The sequence below is a fragment of the Dermacentor variabilis genome, chromosome 7, assembly GCF_050947875.1.
Source record: "Dermacentor variabilis isolate Ectoservices chromosome 7, ASM5094787v1, whole genome shotgun sequence".
Lineage (NCBI taxonomy): Eukaryota > Metazoa > Arthropoda > Arachnida > Ixodida > Ixodidae > Dermacentor > Dermacentor variabilis.
The window spans coordinates 112632771-112652472 of NC_134574.1; the positions used below are offsets into that span (position 1 = coordinate 112632771).

The window sequence follows — 19702 nt, forward strand, 5'->3', positions numbered from 1 at the left end:
GCGACACTGACATGACGAGCATTACATAAGAATTGCATTTCATGCGATGAATGTCTTTTGGCGTGCGATTTTTTTCTTTTCATGCTCGTGAAGTTAGCATAGGTGCTACAAGAGAGAGAGAGAACAGCTTTAGTGAAAATGCCTGCAGAATCGGTGAGGCTCGCTCCACGCAGGGAGGACAAGCTTTTACCGCGACGCGGCCACTACGTCAGACTCGTGCATTGTGCTCCTCAAGGTCTTGGTTTCTCGCCACTTTCGCGGATCCGAGAGGGCCGCCGCCCCCTTGCTGGGGGTGCTGCCGCCCTTCTCCTCAGTTTCGCGAGGGCGCTGCCTCTCTAGAGCTGCCGAGACCTGCTGGACGGCCTTGAGTTGTGTATCTTGGTCAAAGCTCCTCGTTGCAGCCTCTAGCTGCGGCGGGATTGTCGTCTTCTCGCTGGCTTCTCCTGGATTTATACTACAGTCCCAAAGGATGTGAGCCGCGGGGGCTCTCTCCTTAGCGTACAGTCTACACACGTCACTCGCGTACACCCTCGGACACACGTGCTTCACTAGCACCGGGGTGAGCAGGGACCCTGTCTGTAATTGCCTGTATAACACTGCCTCCTTCCGGGTAAGCCCCGGGTGGGGTGGCGGCATAGTCTGTCTGTTAAGTCTGTTCCAATTCACTATTTCGTTGAAGGTGGTCATCTTGGCCTTGGCACTGCACCGCGACCAACACTCCGAGTCGGCCGTGCTTGCAGCTGCGCGGTTGGTTAGTCCTCGCGCGGCCGAGTTGGCCGTCTCGTTGTGGTTCACGTTCCCGCGTTCCGACACGTCACTACCCATGTGGGCCGGAAACCACTTGATCACCACAGCGCTTTTGCGTCCGATGTCTTCGGCCTTGCGCAGTATGCGCGCAGCCTCACTACATACCCTACCCTTGGCGTAGTTATTCACTACCGTTCTAGAGTCACACAACACTGTAGTGCATCCGGGGTCGGAGACGGCCAAGGCGATAGCCACCGCCTCCGCTCGGTGTGCCTCTCGAGTCCGGACGCTCGCCGCGGTCTTCGTTGCACCAGTCGATGCCCCGACAGCCACCACCGCGTATGCGTCGCTGCTCCCTCGATACTCCGCCGCGTCCACGTAGATGGCGCCTTCTTCTCTGGCGTGGAGGTCCACGAGAGCCCTGGCCATCACCAACCTCCGCTCTTTGTTGTGAACGGGGTTCACGTTCCTCGTTATCGGGCAGACCCTGAGCTTTCTGTTGATGCTGTCCGGTATAGGTACATCTTTCTGCTGCTCGCCGTCCCTCGGCTCGAGGCCAAGGTCCCGCAGTATCTTTCTTCAGGTTCTCGTTTCAGAGAGACGCTCGAGTTGCGCCGTTCTCTGTGCTTCGGCTATCTCGTCCCGCGTATTGTGGACTCCCAGCGCCATGAATTTTTTGGTGCTTGTGCTCCCGAGGAGGCCGAGTGCCGCCTTATACGCCTTGCGTATGGTGGCGTCTATCTTGTTACGTTCGCTCGGCCTCCAGTTGTGGAAGGCGGCCACTTACGTTATGTGGCTAACTGCGAAGGATTGAACGAGCCTAGTCAGGCTCTCCTCCTTCATCCCCGCTCTTCTGTTGGACACCCTCTTGGTGAGTCTCACTGCCGTGGCCGCTTTGCCCGCGAGCTTGTTGACCGTTTCACCGTTGACTCGGTTTCGCTGGATGGGCAGCCCGAGCACTCGAGTCTTCTCGACCTCCGGTATTACTTGTCCTCCCGCTGTCTTGACCATGATCTTGGGCTGCTCGTACTTGACTTCCATATTCTTTCTTTCCCTGCCCGCTCCTGTCGGTAGAATCACCAGCAGTTCTGACTTGGCCGGAGAGCAAACGAGTCCAGACCCGCCCAGCTGCTCCTCGATGGCGTTGACCGCTTCTTGCAGCGTTGTCTCGATGGGCCCCTTGCTTCCTCCCGGTACTCATAGCGTAACGTCGTCGGCGTAGATGGTGTACCGGACTCCCGCTACTCTTTCTAGCCGGTTGGCTACCCCGATCATCACGAGGTTGAAGAGAAGCGGGGAGATCACCGAGCCCTGCGGAGTCCCGACGCTGCCCAGCTTCTTCTCTTCGAGCTGCAGGTCTCCCGCGCAGATTTTCGTGGTCCGTTCCGTCAGGAAGTCTTTGATGTACTGGTATGTCCTTCTGCCCATGTTTAGTCTGGATACTTGGGCCAGGATGGCCGAGTGCCTCACTTTATCGACGGCGCTCTGCAAGTCCAGCCCGAGTATGGCTCTGTTGTCCTTGGTGCCCGTCGTATCGTCGATGATCTCGTTCTTCAGCAAGATCATGGCGTCTTGCGTCCCGAGCTTCTTCCGAAACCCTATGATGGAATTTGCGTAAAGCTCCGATTCTTCCAGGTAACGCTGTCACCTGTTCATGAGAACGTGCTCGAGGACCTTTCTCACGCACTAAGTGAGCGAGATCGGCCTGAGGTTCTCTAAGTTGGGCGGCTTGCCAGGCTTGGGGATGAGGATCGTCTTGGCTGCTTTCCATTGCTTTGGCAGCCTTCCTTCTTGCCAGCACTTGTTGTAGAAGTTCGTGAGCGTTTCGATGGCCGCTTCGTTGAGGTTCTTGAGCGCTCTCGATCGGGACCCGCGGCGGACCTGCCATTGAGATCCTGCAGGGCAACTCTGAGTTCCCATGTCTGGATGTCTCGATCTAGCGTCTCCTTCTCGTTGCCTTGGTAATCCGGGTACCACAATAGAAGCATACATGAGAATGATTATGACTAGGTTCAAAATTAGAGGATACTCCAAAAGGGAGGTTTTAGGTGGAAGAAAATATCAACATCCTCATCAGCGTCCATTCCAATAACAAGGTCGCAATGATCAAGATTAGGTATTTTTTCACACAAAAGTTTATAGAATTCGTAGGCAGCTATTGCCAATATAGCGCTAGCATTTATTGGTCTGACAGTTAATTCTTCTCCATACGCGGCCTGCCAAACCACTGGTGAAATCTGATAAGAGGTCTGAAATAGTGCAGCTGCCTAATGAATGGTGGCTTAAGTAATTATTTCCTAATCACTGCGCGCTAAAATGATGTAAAGAAATTTTGTATTTCAAGGTAATCTCAAGTGTCCCGCTGCCAACACGTGAGGTAATTGTGTTCTCTCTGTTTCCGCACAGTGGAAACAAATTATCGCTATTGCAAACAAATTTCAGAATATTACTGCACTGAATTCAGGGCAGCATGATCAAAATAGAACAATAAAGAAACAGAAGTTTGAATGATGGACTGATATGATTTAAAGCTTGTCTACATGATTCGTGAACTGTTGCAACAAAAATACATAAGCCTTTCTGAAAACATCTACAAATTGAAGGTACGACAGAAGTATACAGTTACTCAAAGCTACACGTGGACGGCATGATATTAGTAAAGTCTGTAGCATATGCACTGCGTGTTCCACAAACTGCTATGCGAAGCTGTAAAGAAACTTATTGCCATTGCAAAGAGGATGACGCGCTGAGTATACCAACCTGTAATTGTAAGTACACTTACTTGAAAAAGAAATCAAGGCAATCTAATATTTAAAAAGAGTTTTCTTTTCCAATGTAGCAAGAGTTATGATAACAGTGCTAGAACTATAATTATTGCACGAAGTCCCTTGACAATAATTCTGTACTGTATATTTTTACGGTCAAAAGCACACTAACCAACAGGACTACACCCGTTGGCCTTTGGCCGTTGCATCATAGTGGGTGAGCAGAAGTACTTGCGGAAAAGAAAGCAGTCACACGAAATTACGCTCTGGACTTCACTGTGGTAGATTGCTGATGTCGGATGGAATAAGTCAAAATACCCCGCCCCCCTTACCGCATCGAACAAAAAAGCGCAGAAGTTCGGTTTTATTTCAGAAATTAACTTTATCAGCTAAAACATTTAAATGAAGTGTGGCATGATGGTACACAGAAAACTTGGCTCACGTGCAGGCTTGCAGGTGAGACAGACATGAGTGTAAGCGATGGTAACTTCTGCTGCCTAACATGAAAATAGAAGGAGCTCGTTGACATGGTCACAAATTTTATCGACACCCGCACTGAGACCCCGGAGACTAAAACAAACAAAATCAGAAAAGTAGCAAAATATGCGATTCAGCTTTTTCGAGAACTGCAGTCATCACAATATTTCTTTTATACATAATAAGCGCGAAGTGCACCATGAATCGCACAAGAAACTACGAACCAATTGCGTCCTCCTGGATGACAGCATCAGCAATAATATAGTTAGTACAGCATACACGAATTCAGTAATTAGGAACACAATATTATCACCCTGTCTCTAACTGCAGATACAGACATTCTTAGTAGGATCAGGCCTTTCTGTCGCGAGTCAGTCAAGGCATGTGATCAGGATCTATGTAATTGAAAAGCTCCTAGGCCTGAATTGATTGAGCACAGTTCAGCCCATCACTAAGCTGGATATATTAATAGCAAAGGGGCCCGCCCATCGGAACAATACGTGAAAATCATTAAGGAATTCACAGTCAGATACACGAATTTTATGAAAACGGCTGCACTAGCCTCAATTCCCATGCTGCCCGAGCAGGCATGCTTGCAGTTCCTGTAGAAACAACCATCCACATTCTCTGTAAAAACTTTTGCACAAAGTTCTATTCTGCGCTCGAGTGCCAGCGTCAGAGGATTTAGGAGGCGGCAGCAATGTGCACGACGATCACGTTACGCATATTGCACTGCAGCTGCTTTTTGTTATACAACTCCTTGTTGTCATGGTCTTAAAACAGTGCTGGTGGTAAAAATGAGGTGTAGATGACAATTTTGATCTTGAAAGCTCTCGTACTTTGCTCATTTAGACTATTATCATGTCCGCCTTTCCTTTGATTAGGCGCCTAATTATTGAAGAAGATTTTAGGCTTTGGCACATTGACGTAGTTTTTCCTATGCTTGGTTTCGTCACTTTCTCGCATCCCTGCCGTCTTCATTCCTCCTTAATATCCGTAGTTTACCTCAATGTTCACCCCATAAAGGATTGCTTATACCATTATCTGTCGGAAAAAAGTGAGGCAGAATGGTATAAGGAGGTTAATGGTAAAGGAGGTGAAAGGCCCTCATTTAGAATCCTCGAAATTGATGTCTTGGAAATCGGTGCCTCTGTGGCCACGTGCCGCGCACTAGCATGATGTGTTGAAGCTATAAATACTAGAACATTCGGGCATAGGCTAGGACGCAAAGATGGAGTCATCTGCGGCTGTTTCTTGAAGCTTCCGGGTTTTCACACGTTGCCATAATTTCTGACGATAGGCGATGCGTTTGGTCTACCGCCACACTTCCATGACTTCTTTAGTGATAATATATATATATATATATATATATATATATATATATATATATATATATATATATATATATATATATATATATATATATATATATGCGTCCGCCTTCTTGTTGGCATGTGCTGCTCCCATGGCAAAGATCACGTTTTCCATCTGTCCATCAGAGAAAGACATGGCGACTGGGACGAAATACAGGGCACCTTTTAATATTTGCACGCGCGTTATCAATTCGGTATTGTGGTGACATTTCTCGTGGCAAAAACAAAGAGAATAATCTCTGAAGTCAACAGCAATCAGAGCTTCTCTCCAACTAACACTAAACGCGGCGTGTTACTTTGGCTGGGGCGCAGCAGATGACGGAATAGCTTGATCACGATGTATTTCGTTATTTCCTTTATTTCGTCCTGGCTAACTAAGAGCGAGCATGCTTAAAGGGAAGCTGAAGGCTTTTCCAGAAAAAAAATGAGTGAAGAGCAGTACGTCACGGTTTTCAACCCTCCGAATTCGAATATCGCATTGAAATTGAGCAAAAGACAGCGCAAACATATTTTAGTTCGACGAAAAGTGCAGCAGCAGACAAGTCCAGCTCGCGCGCCTCATTTCCGCCTGTGATTGGTCGGGCGCCTCGTGACGTCAACAATGGTGTTCGTCCGGACCGACTGCTGCCGCTACACACGAAGCACGGTGCAAGGTAGTTTGGTGCTGTTTTGCTGAGACGGCATATATATATATATATATATATATATATATATATATATATATATATATATATATATATATACACAGGAAAGAGACGACGAACTTTTTGGGAGACTTCTTTTACTCAACGTTTTCGGCTGGTGGACCAGCCTTCGTCAGAGTACAGTCAGAGTACTGTACTCTGACGAAGGCTGGTCCACCAGCCGAAAACGTTAAGTAAAAGAAGTCTCCCAAAAAGTTCGTCGTCTCTTTCCTGTGTATGTTACGTCGGGTCCTGCGTGCTGAACTTTGAAGAAAACCCCTATATATATATATATCTATATATATATATATATATATATATATATATATATATATATATATATATATATATATATATCAACAACAGAAAGAAAATTGAAACGGTAGAGAAATAATTTTCAAGTGCCAAACAAAACTTAATATTTACAGAAATTTTTGCAGCGATGTGTTCTTCAATATATGACGTATGCTTAAATAACCTAGAGTGCATTTGTTGAGTGTTGAGGGGAGAAAGTAGAGAGTGCTTGAAGGCCATAATTTGTGCGTGGGCATGGAACTGCCCAGTGTTCAATGCATCGATTTAGGCGAACAGCGGGATTCTGCTGCAAGTTCGCAATGCTTATGATATCATTAGTACCATAATTCATGTCACATTTCAAACAACAAATAAGTGGGTACTCGTAAAGGTGGTCTATTCGTGAAATTTTAAACTTCGGAATGCATGGCGCATATGTGCAGTGTAGGGCAAGTCTGAAATAGCACATAAGTCATTCTTTTGAACTGAAACTAAATTAACTAACGATCTCTTAGTACTACTTGACCAAACCAAGTAACAGTAACGCAATGAGAAGCAAATAGTGCATTATAAACCATAAGCTTCTGGGGTACTGGGAGTAACCTCTGGCAACATAGCTAACGCTTTACTAAGTTTATTTCGTAAGTAATCGGCGTTGGGTTTCATGACAGATAAAACCCAATGCTTTTCCTTTAGCGGAAAGTTCTATTTTCCTGTCAGTAAGTGTGACGCACTGAGTCATATCACAAGGCGTGAACGTAGCTCTAAAGAGGACCACTTTTGTCTGGGAGCAATTTACCTAGGGAGAGTTTTTTACCAACCAGTTATATATTTTGACAAGTACTTCATTTGCCAAATGCATGAGTTCATCCTCCTTTGTTCCTGAAAAGAATAACCTAGCGTCGTCTGCGTAAATAATACAGTTAATCGAATCATTATTATTCACAATGTCATTTATATAAATAAGTAGAAGTGGTCCCGATTTGCTACTTTGAGGCACACCCTGCCTGTTAAGTTAAACCGAAGATAATTTTCTCTCTATTGATACGCATCGCTTTCCGTTGGTTAGGTGACTTCTTGTTAAATATAAAACTATTCCGCGTATACCATAACAATTCAATTTTTCTAACTGTGTTCGATGGTTGATTTTGTCGAAAGCTTTTGAGAAATCAATGAATGCTGCCAATATTAGTTTCCTTGTCTCTATGTTTTTTTTTCAAAATTAGTCCTTTTCTTTAAGAGCAATTTCAGTCGGGCAGCCTGACCTGAAACCATACTGACATGGTGTTGGTGAGAGAATATGTATTAATAAAAGCGGTCATCCTGAGGCGAATAATATTTTCTAAACCTCTTGAAAACACTGGATGATTTGAGACTGGTCTCTAGCTAATTAAATTATTTATTTGAATGTACTTTCTCAGAATATAATGAAATCGCATTTCCTTGCAACCAAGTACGTAGATGTGACAAGTTACTTTGTGAAATTGGTACTTCTCCTGCAACTTTGAATCATATCCGCAAGATTCACTTAAATAAGACATCACAAGGCCTACGGCAAACATTACAGATAGCGTACCACTCCCATTTGCGCAAGTTAGAAAGAGCGTTTACTGGACAATGCAAATAAATGCGGAACCTCAATCTAAATTAAGCGAGACTAATACGTACGAGCTGCCGGGGGGAATTAGTGTGCTCGATAGTACGTGTTGTAGATGCGAAAACATTAAAACACGCAACAGTACAGTAATTTCGATGTTCCCTCTATTTCGAACCATCAAAAAAGATTATGACGAGGGATTAAAGTGGCGTCACCATCTTACGGGTACATGTGCTTTTGTAAAATCTGAAACGTCTTCGCGAAGCGGCAGTGTACTTTGGCGTATTTGGGTTCTGGGAGGGGACAACGAGTCAAACCCTGGTCCAATGACAAAATTTCGGGGAAAAAACTTGAGCTTCCTTACAACGTTGTTCAAAGGCATTAGGCGAACCACGCGAACATTCTTGAAAATGTCAATAAGATCCTCACTATTCATATACACTTGCCAAAAGAAATACAGTCTGTGTTTAAATATGTGCAAGAACTTGAGCTTTAAATCAGACAAATGCAGACCTGCAATCTGAAATGAAATCTCTGGTGAAACGTATGAAAGTTCTTGACTTAAAAAAACAATCTTTGTGCATTTCAGGCGCTTCCTGGAGTTGTACCAAATGCCGTGTCTAACATCCAAGTTAAAATTGATGAACTTGAGAGCCGTTCCCGCCGTTCCAATGTACTCTTTTTTGGCGTTACTGACATTGATAAGGCTGAACCCTGAGAAGGCTCCGAGTGTCTTGTTAAGAAATATGCTCAAAAACTTGGTCTTTCTCTGTCATCGTTTACACGGGCTCACCGTATAGGCAGCTTTTCTGTAGACGAAAAGCGGCCTATTCTTGCTAAACTGTTTAACGAACATGACGTGGATACCATGATGATCATGGTCTTTAAACTCAAAAATACAGCTTTTAGTGCGTCACGTGATTACTCTCAAATCGTGCGCGACCAACTCCGCCAAATGCTAAAGTATGCAAAATCAGTAAAAAAAATAAGGTGACTAAGTGCGCTTGGTGTTTAATAAGTTGCTTAACAATGGTGTGTCTTATTTCAGTGACACTAAAGCCAGTCGCGCCGTACCTGTGACGCGTGCCTTCCAGCCCTTGTAATTTGACAGGCAAACCACGCTCGCAGTCGCACAGTCAATACGGCCTTTCTGTACACTAACGTAACTAGTGTCCTTCCCAAAAATGTGGCTCTCTCTTCACTGATTGGTTTGTGCTCTTCATCCACCATCGCGGGTACCGAAACTTGCTTAAATGACACGATTCCTGATAATATCTTCATCTGGTACTCCGACTTTAAGATTTTTCCTACTGAGCGCATGGGCTGTAGGAATCGGTGATTACTTCTGACTATTCAGGAAGAGATCGCTGCTATGCGTGTTGAAGTCACGTCGTGCCTCGAGTGAGTGTGGGTTCATTTGAAATATGGCTCTACGAATCTCATTTTTGGTGCAATTTACCGCCCTCCTGACATGAACGCCTAATTCTAAAGCGAATTCTGTAGAATGTTACAGGAACTTGATCTCCGGTTTGCGAACTCCTGCTTACTAATACTAGGTGATTCCAATTTCCCGACAATTAATTTTCTCGTCATTAACTGGTACTGCTAGCGATCCTGAAGCTCGGGCCTTCCTCCAGTGTTTCCTCGATTTCTTATTGAGACAACCTATTTCTGAGCCTTCACGTCGTTCCCCAACTTCTTCCAATATTCTTGATCTTGTCCTAACCAAAAAACCCTTACCTTTGTTCAAATATTGAACACCTTAAAGGCCTTTTTGTTCCTTCTCTAATCACCGGAAAGATGAACATCGTACCTCATAAAAACCTTCTCGCAACGAACCAATCAGGTGCTACAACCGTGCTAACTTCGGCGAATGGAACGCTGAGGTGACAGATCTTCCTGAGACCTTCCTTCCCAGTTTGGAACCTATTGGAACCTATTCCTTCCCTGTTTGCAACCTATTCCCAATTGGAACCTACTCAGAGACAAATTTACTGCTCCAGTTGATAGATTCATATCCATCATCCCTTTACCGTGCACTAACACAGCGCCTTGGTTTAATAGGCATCGACGTCGCCTTCACAACAAAAAAGCGCCTTTGCAGACAGGCCAAGAAAAACAGCAATCAGACTCCTGGCAGCGGTACAGAGGGTCTGATAGGGAATATCAGTCGGCGCTCACATCTACTCGTCGCTATTGCTTTACCCAGAACTTCGCATCAATGCTAACAAACAACCCGCATGAATCTTGGGAGACAATAAGCCCTTCAAACAATCCTGACGTTAGTTTAACAAATGCCGAAGGAGGTAGTGCTCCACTTTCTCAATGTTCCCAAATTCTCAATAACGCATTCGCAGCAGTTTTTCCCTTAGAAGAGCGCTCTACAGCTCCTATTACTATTAGATATTCTGACACTGCAATGTCCGAAATAATCATTAAGGATAACGGTACCTTCACTACGGAAACATAAACCATCATCAGCTCCTGATTACATTGGTTTTCGTAACAAAATACTCAACCATTTATCTGAAGGTATTCATCACATCTTTTCTGCTATCCTTACACAGACTCTTTTATCTGGTTCAATTCCACGTGGCTGGCGGTTGGCCAAGGTTGTTCCGATATTCAAATCTGGGCATCGTTAATTACAACTAAATTAACCACCCATTTCAATAACTACCCACTTTGTAAACTCCTTGAACCCGTGATTCATTCGCAAGTAAATAACTATTTAGAAGAACGCAACATCATTTTTGAATACCAATATGGCTTCCCCAAAGCCTAATCGTGCGAAGGCAACTTGATAGATTCATTCACAAACTGCATTCATCTGTTGATGCTGGTATTCAAGTCGACTTCATATTTTTTCAATTCTTGCACAGCATTAAATAGGGTACCTCACAATCTGTTATTCAAGAAATTAACACTGCTAAATATTCACCGCCTTCTTATTGAAGGGGTAAAGATTTTCTCTCGACCAGGTATCAGTTCATCACTCCTAATAACCATAATTCAACCTTGAGCCAATTACACTCCGGCCTTGGACAGGTGCCGTGGTTAGCCCTGTGCTTTTTCTGATATTTATTAACAATTTACCTAATTCCATTTGTTCGCAAATCCGACTTTATGCGGGCGATTGTGTAATTTAGCGCCAAAATCATTCTAATGGTGAGCGTTTATCCCTACAATCTCACCTCGATTCAGTAACACCATATGGTGCTCTGCCTTGCTCATGCAACATAACCTATAGAAAAAAAATTGTCTTTGACGAACCGTCAATCCTTAACCAAAACTGCGCATACATTAAATATTGCTACAGTCGAATTGGTAACTACGTATAAGTACCTTGGTCTTCACGTTCATTCAGACCTAACAAAGAACCATCATATTAACCTTATTCTTGCATCCGCGAATTGGACGTTAGGTTTCTTAAAATATAACTTGAAGCATGTACCTTCTTACCTACGATTACGGTCCTTCTGTACACTAATTATACCTAAAATTGCATATTCTGCGCCTATTCGGGACCTTCATCAAGCATATTTATTTAATAACAATGAATCATCGCAGAACCGCGCAGATGTTTGTATTTACTCTATTTACTCACGTCATACCAGCAACACAGCATTAAAGACACGCGCTGGAATGCAAGAACTATGTCACCGCCGAAAAGCTACGCATTTATCACTTTTTCGTAAGCCGTATCTTCACTCAACAAGTCATAAACATTTTTTTTCGTTTGCCTTCTTCCACCTTTGACCGACTTTACCAACCGTTTAAGGTTCAGCGCTTATCATGTCATACATTTAAGTACGCACACTCTTTCATACCACGCACCATAACAGATTGGTATGCTCTACCTTCACGTTTGCTATAGCCACTGATGCCGATATGTTTTGCAATTTGTTGTATGCCTTAGCATGATGCATATTTTATCTCTTGTTTTAACTTTTTGTTTTCAAGTTGTATTTCTTATAATGTAGATGTTGTTTCATTTCATGTTGTTTGGAAGACGTATAACTGCTATAATTTTGAGTACTGCCTTGTACATTTTATTGCTTCTTTGCTTTTTATTTGTGCTTGTCGGAATTAGTGGTACTTGGTTTTTATAGTATAATGTCACATGATGTGTGCCTAATTTTCTATTCAATGAATTTGTGGTGCATTGTTCTTTTTTATCAATTGCCTATACACCTTCACCCCCATGTGATGCCCTCAGCCGTGAGGGACTTTAGGGGTGTTTTGCATAAATAAAAATAAAAAGTCATATCAAGTAAGAAGAAATTGCAGCGAACTGAATTTTGGGGGGGAAATATAGACACCGAAGATGCTACAAAAAATATTGGTGGCGAAGTTTTCATTTTCCTGTCCTGTCATTTGTCCTTCTTTGTCTCCAGAGACCACCGGATCCACCATTCCCGGATATCACGCTGGTAAGCCGATTCAAGCTACACATTTGGGGGCTATCAGCTTATATTTATTTACATGGAGCAGGTAATGTATTGGTACATTTACACCCTAATAGCCCAATGATAGACTAGCCGATTGACAATACAGACAAGCAAATAATGCATAAACAACCCATGATGCCATACAATTGATTTTATTTGCGTATAGGTCGAATATCGCGTTTTTTGCGTTCTATGCTAATACCGGCTATCAAGTCCACATTGTAATTAACGTTGTCATCATCACTTTGGAAGTGAGCTGATAACGGGCACACCTCAAATGCCATTACTTGCTGCCACAACTACACACGGGGTATATGTAAACTGATGCTAATATCACTTCGCGTCATCCGAAGATCCTGAAGGTGAACTAAAAATTTGGCACCACAGAACTGCAGCCGAATGTAGTGCTTTAATTCCTTGAAAGCTTCTTTTGATGAATATTTTACAACTATGGTTTCCAAAGCAGTCCTCACATGATGATGGAAATTAGCGTCGTGGCCTCATTTCAGGATAGTAAGCCGTTTTGTTGGTGTGCGCATGTTCACGATCTTACCTGCAGCCATGGTGAAAGTACTATCGCGGTCCAGGATGTTAAGCCACATGCTCTTTCCTACACTGCGGAGGAATGTCAATTGGATCGAATGTTTGGGCTATACCCACACCTTCTTTCAAAGACCACACAAGCAGCATGCGAGAATACACGATAAGAAATCACAGATTTGCTGGAATCGGCGTGAACTCTATCATTATGTCAAATACAAACTGCGAACCGGCGCAAATGCTGTTCCACGACTTTTAGTGAATTCGCGGAGAAACGACGATCAACGACTGGGTTGCTATAGTATTCCTTGAATTTCGAGGGCGTTGCAAGCCTCTGGCTTTGGGCGGCGTGGTGGCGTGTGGAGAAACAGATGGGAGGCACTCGGCTGGGCATAATTCGGCACTCGCCCGAGCTGTCGTCGATCGCTCTCCTCAGCCGCACAGTCACTACTCGTGCTCCCCATTGTAGCATGATTTCAATATATCCGCGCCACTCGGGGCAAACTTTCGAAAACGCGATTTATTCAACTTAATTAATCGATTAAATCGAACAAATGAGAAGTGGACATCCGTGACGATTATTCGTTTTGCGGGATACCTTCAATCGATTAATGTATTATACGTTCATCGGTATTACCGACCCTATCGTATTTAGTAGATAACTAAAAAAACGCAAGCAACTTAAGCGCTCCTGGCCATTGTCAGAGGGACTGACCTTGAACCCGCACTTTAGCTACTTTTTAATGCGTGGGCATCTTCTCGAGACGTCACAAAAGTCGAGGGACCAACGAACTTGTGAGCAAGACCAGTAAAAAGATCGGACTGGTTTAATAACGCACGTCAACCACTGCTCCTTCTTTTTCTTGATCTGCATTGTTTTATTGGTACCGATGTGGCCTCTTATCGTCGTTTTTTGTCGCAGTAAAAACGCTCCAATATCTTAGTATATGCGTCTCTCCGTATGCTATCTCCGCAATGTGTAGTGGTACGCTGGGCGTTAGGTCAAACATACAATTTTAGCGTCAATTAAACAACGTTTGTTTTTCGCACACGCACTCTCTGAAATGCGCAATGAATGAATGTGTGGTTTTTATTGGTGCAAGGGCCAGGTATGGCCAGAGAGCGCCATGCAAGTGTTATTGATTTCTTAATGGAGTGATGGGTTCTATGAAGTTGATGTTACGTGGCTGTAAAGGGGCCTAGAATATAGTCGCTGTAAAGTGCGTAAAATGTACCTGTAATGAAATTATGGCTATGACACATGATGAGTACTAAGAGCATTTACGTGCACTGCAATATATTGATACGATAAAAAATGCACAAGTTTCTAAAATTCACTAGAGCACCATGGTCTCTGAGAGCCCTTGAGACACAAGGGCCTGGAGGCATGTGCTATATAAAAAAAATATCACAGCGGCATCCTCTGTAGAGAGGATGCGCTACGAAACCTTTGGGCTATTAACGTGCAAGACCACATCTTTTAAAAAACATAGGACAGCTTGGGTGGTAAAAAGGGGTTCTTTACCAATAAACATAACAGGATGGAGAGGGAGACAATAGCGGTACGCTAGAGGAAAATGTTCCCTTCTTTCTCTTTCGGCTTCCCGACACTCCACAAGGACGTGGTGGACGTTGAGCCGCTCACCACATCTACCACAGGTTCGAGGTTCATTGCCAGTCAATAGAAAATTGTGAGTACCATATGTGTGTCCTATTCTGAGTCGGCAGAATAGGACGTCTACTCTTCGTGATTTAGTAACGGAGGGCCAGAAACCTAACTTTGGTTTAATCAGATGGAGCTTATTATTGGTTTCGCTGTCCCACGAGCGTTGCCAGTGTCTTCTGAGTTTCGTTCGCAAAAAAGGCTTGAGATCTGTGGTAGGTATAGCAGTGGTATGATTTATAGCTTGAGATGTAATTGATGTGGCCATTTGGTCAGCCGGCACATTACCTTCGAAGCATCTAGGGCCAGGAACCCAGCATATTATTACATGTCTACGAGCTGAATAAATATTGCACAAATACGAGTAAAGCTGAATAAGAACAGGATTTTTGTGTTTTCTTAAGGACATGAGCGCTTTTACGACACTTAACGAGTCCGTAAATAATATTGTTTTTTCTAGTCCTAATTTCTTTATGTGTTTCACCGCAGACAATACTGCATAGGCTTCTGCGGTAAGTATACTGGTATGGGGGTTCAACACACCTGATTCAGAAAAAGAGGAGCCAACAGCCGCGTAAGACACGCCGACATGCGATTTTGATGCATCGGTGTAAAATTCAGGACAAGAATACTTCGATTGGAGTTCATGGAAATGCATCCGAAGTTCGAGTTCTGGTGCATGTTTTGTAAGCCTTACAAAAGATATATCACATTCAATCTGCCACTCCCACGGAGGTAGATACTTCGCTGGAGGCATACAGCGGTGTTCGAAGAGTGGGACACCCATTTCAACGCTTAGCTCCCTTACGCGCAGCGAAAAAGGCCTTCTCATTGAGGGTCGATTGTGGTAAAGGGCAGTGTACGTCAAATCACTAATGGTTTGAGAACATGGATGATCAAGATTACCGTGCATTTTAAGAAAATGTGTGAAGGCTGTTGGCTCCTCTTTTTCTGAATCAGGTGTGTTGAACCACCATACCAGTATACTTACCGCAGAAGCCTATGCAGTATTGTCTGCGGTGAAACACATAAAGAAACACATATGATCTCTGCAAATGGAGTTACCACTCATTCGATTCTACGTATAAGCTTTCGATCGGGCTAGTTCTGAACGCGCCTGTCGCCAGACGGATACCGAGGTAGTGGACGGGATCCAACATCTTTAGTGCACTCGGGGCGGCAGAGTTGTATACTATGGCACCGTAATCAAGCCGTGATTGAACGAGGCTCTTGTAAATATTCATTAGACATTTCCTGTCGCTACCCCATATGTGTGAGAAAGCATTTTCAGCAAGTTCATTATTTTTAGACATTTAGTCTTCAGGTATTTTATGTGCGAGATGAAAGTAAGCTTACAGTCAAGTATTACACCTAGAAATTTGTGCTCTTTCTTGACAGGTATTTGCTGTCCACATAGTTCCACGCTCGGGTCTGGAACCAGGCTGCTTTTTCTTATAAAGAATAACACAAGAACTTTTGTGGGGGTTAATTTTAAACCCATTTTCGTCCGCCCACTTAGATATCTTGTTCAATCCCTGCTGTACTTGTCTTTCGCATACTGCAAGGTTACAGGATTTAAAACCTATTTGTATGTCATCTACGTAGACGGAACAAAATATAGCTGGTGGTAATGAAGCGCGGAGTGTGTTCATCTTAACTATAAAGAGGGTACAGCTGAGCACACCTCCTTGGGGTACACCAGTTTCCTGTATAAATGGACGTGAAAGTACATTCCCGACTTTCACGCGGAATGTACGGTTGGACAAATAGCTTTCTATTAGGGTGAGCATATTGCCACGGATGCCCATTCTTGACAAGTCTCTCAAGATTCCGTAGCGCCACGTTGTGTCGTACGCCTTCTCCATATCGAGGAATACGGATAGGAAATATTGTATATGCAGAAAGGCGTCGCGAATGTTCCGCTAAATGCGCACAAGGGGATCGGTTGTGGACCGCCCTTCTCTGAATCCACACTGAAAGGGATCAAGTGTTTGGGTTAATTCCAGGAAATGTATGAGTCGCCCGTTAATCATTTTCTCAAACTGCTTACATATGCAACTTGTGAGGGCTATCGGGCGGTAACTTGACGCCGCTGAAGGATCTTTACTTTGCTTCGGAATGGGAATCACAATCGCTTCTCTCCATGCAAGTGGAAGATATCCAGCAGCCCAAATAGTGTTGAAAAGTGCAATTAAAGTCAGTTGTGTATCAGTGTGTGCGTTCTTAATCATGTCGTACATAATTCTATCTGGTCCTGGTGCAGAGCTCTTGCATGTGATTAACGCAGCTCTCAGCTCGGCAATACAAAAAGGCGGTTATATGTCTCGTTCTGTGAACATTTATGGTCAAGTGCCTTACTTTCTGCTATTTGTTTGTGTTTTAGGAATAACTTCGAATAATGGGTGGCGCTGGACACTCGTTCGAATTGCTCTCCGAGAGCATCGGCCTGCTCTTCCAGGCTATATCCTTCATCATTTACCAGGGGTAATGAATGAATTAGGTGACCCTTTAGACTTCTTACACCATCCAATACTTTTTTCTCTTGTGTGTAAGAAATGATATCTCATAGAAATCTAACCCAGCTTTCTCTTTTTGCCTGTCGTTGTGTGCGCCTCCCTTGCGACTTGGTACGTTTGAACTCAATTAGATTCTCCGCATTTGGTGATCGATGAAGCCTACCCCATGCCCTGTTCTGCCGCTTTCGCGCTTCTTTACAATCTTCGTTCCACCACGGGACACGTCTTTTGGATGAAAGACCATTTGTTTGTGGTATTCACTTTTGCGCTGTGTCGATTATAAAATGAGTAAAATATGATACGGCATCATCTATATTATACTATTCTAAAAATCCCGCGGTAAATAAGTACATTCTTGAAAACTTTTCTAATCGGCTGAGGCTAATTTCCATCGAGGGACATGCGGTGGAGAATCATATTGGGTTGTTTAGTTTAGAGTGACTGGGAAGTGATCGCTTCCAAAAGGATTCTTGATGACATTCCATTTCAGGTCAGACAGAAGACAAGCAGTACACATTGCTAAGTCTATAGATGAGTATGTGTTGTGATGTACACTGTAATAGGTCGGCTCCTTCTTATTAAATAGGCATGCACCGGATGTCAAAAGAAAGTGTTCTATCAGCCGACCTCTCGCGCACAACGGGAATCTCCCCACAGGGTGTTGTGGGCATTAAAATGACCCACGAGTATGTAGAGTTCCGGAAGCTGATTTATGAGATTCTAGAAATCTGATTTGTGAAGGTGATAGTTTGGGGGTATGTAAATGAAGCAAACAGTAACCAACTTATTAAAAAGAACTCCTCGTACTGATACTGCTTCGAGGGGTGTCTGTAGGGCTACTTGAGGACAAGGTATAGACTTGTCTACGACGATTGCTACGCCACCACATGACGCGTTAGCCCCGTCACGGTCTTTTCTGAAGATGGCGTAGTTACGAAGAAAGTTTGTTTGTGTGCTTTTCAGATGAGTCTCTTGAACACACAGCACCTTTGGATTATGTTTATGTAGGAGTTCCTTGACATCACCTAGATTGTGAAGAAGACCCCTGACATTCCAACATAATATTTGTGTATCAATAGTGAAAGCTTATGGTGATGTGTGTTCAAGAGAGGAAAACTATGTTATCGCACAGGAACCTTGCCAGGCCCTGTGATGCGGGATTTGCCTTTTTTGGGCAGCTCCTGAGAGCTTCGCCGATCCTTCGGCGTCTGATACGCCGATACACTTGATGAATCCATCGCCTCCATAGAGACGCCGGATGCCCGCTTGCGGTGTACGTTCGCGGGTGTTTCGGGCTTCTCTGTGCGAGCAGAGGCCTTAGAAGTCGTGGAGCCTGCAAGTCCGGTGGACTTACAGGCTCTAGCTGCAGACTCTAGAACAGCACTAGCTGATCCCGCAGTGGGGGCGAGTGGTGCTACCGTCGGTCCACTTTGCGTGGTCCTAACGGCCGCCGAGAACCGTTGTGGCACTGCCCCCTGCCGTGCCACGTCGGAGAAAGAAGGCCCCACAAATGAGAGGCGTTTTCTAGCTTCTTTGAAGGAAATATTTTCTTTTACTTTGAGCGTGATAATTTCTTTTTCTTTCTTCCATGAGGGACAAGAGCGGGAGTATGCCGGATGTTCACCGTCACAATTTGCACAGTGGGGTGGATCATTGCAGTTATCTGCAGGGTGCTCATGTGATGCGCACTTTGCACAGGTGGTACGGCCCCTGCAGCTCTGAGAGCCGTGACCTAATGTTTGGCACTTAAAACAGCGTAGCGGGTTTGGAATGTACGGCCTTACATTTATTTTCATGTAGCCGGTTTCGATGTGTTCAGGGAGTGTGCTCCTACAAAAGGTAAGTATGAGGTGTTTTGTAGGAATTTCCTTGTCGTGACGTCGGATCTTAATTCGCTGTACATTCGTAACATGTTACTCTTTCCAGCCTTCTAGGAGCTCTGTCTCAGTCAGTTCTAGCAGGTCCTGATCAGATACTGCGCCTCGTGTAATATTCAATGAACGATGAGGACTTACAGAGATTTGGCTGTCGCCAAGCGAGATGAGTTTTTGCAGATTATCATGCTGAGCTTTATCACGGACTTCAAGGAGAATGTCACCACTGGCCATTTTCGTGACTTTGTATCCTGCACCTAGGGTCTAAAGCTGATACAGTTCTTACGGTCTCGTCGGGGGTTTCGCTGTGAATCACGTGGAAACGAGGAAAAATTTCAGTGGGCTTATTAAAAAAGTTGAAACATTCTTCAGTGCGGCCTCTTTTTGTGAGAGGGCGATCAGGACGCCTGGGGAAAGAAGAAGCCATAAAAATTGGAGTAATTTCGGCAGTGGTGTCAGCCACCCACCATGGAGCACAACAAGGGGACGTGACAGGCCTGGTAAATAAACGAGGCCTGTCATCGCCAGCTGTACACAACCACTATAACCAAATATGATATAAACAAGCTTGGTTATTTCACACAAGGTTAACTCTAGCTGCCAGAAGGATCAGAAATTCAGAAGTGAGAAGAAGACAGGAAAGCTGGAAAGTGACAGAAAGACGAAGGGTCGAGGCAGAGAGAGACAGGAAACGGCAACTACCGATTTCCGCCGGGTGGGTC

General features: G+C 44.2%; 1 pseudogene; it reads right to left on the reverse strand.

The window, feature by feature from the left end:
- Positions 1 to 174: 174 nt before the first annotated feature.
- Positions 175 to 2403, reverse strand: LOC142587026 (uncharacterized; annotated as a pseudogene).
- Between the last annotated feature and the right edge of the window lie 17299 nt (positions 2404 to 19702).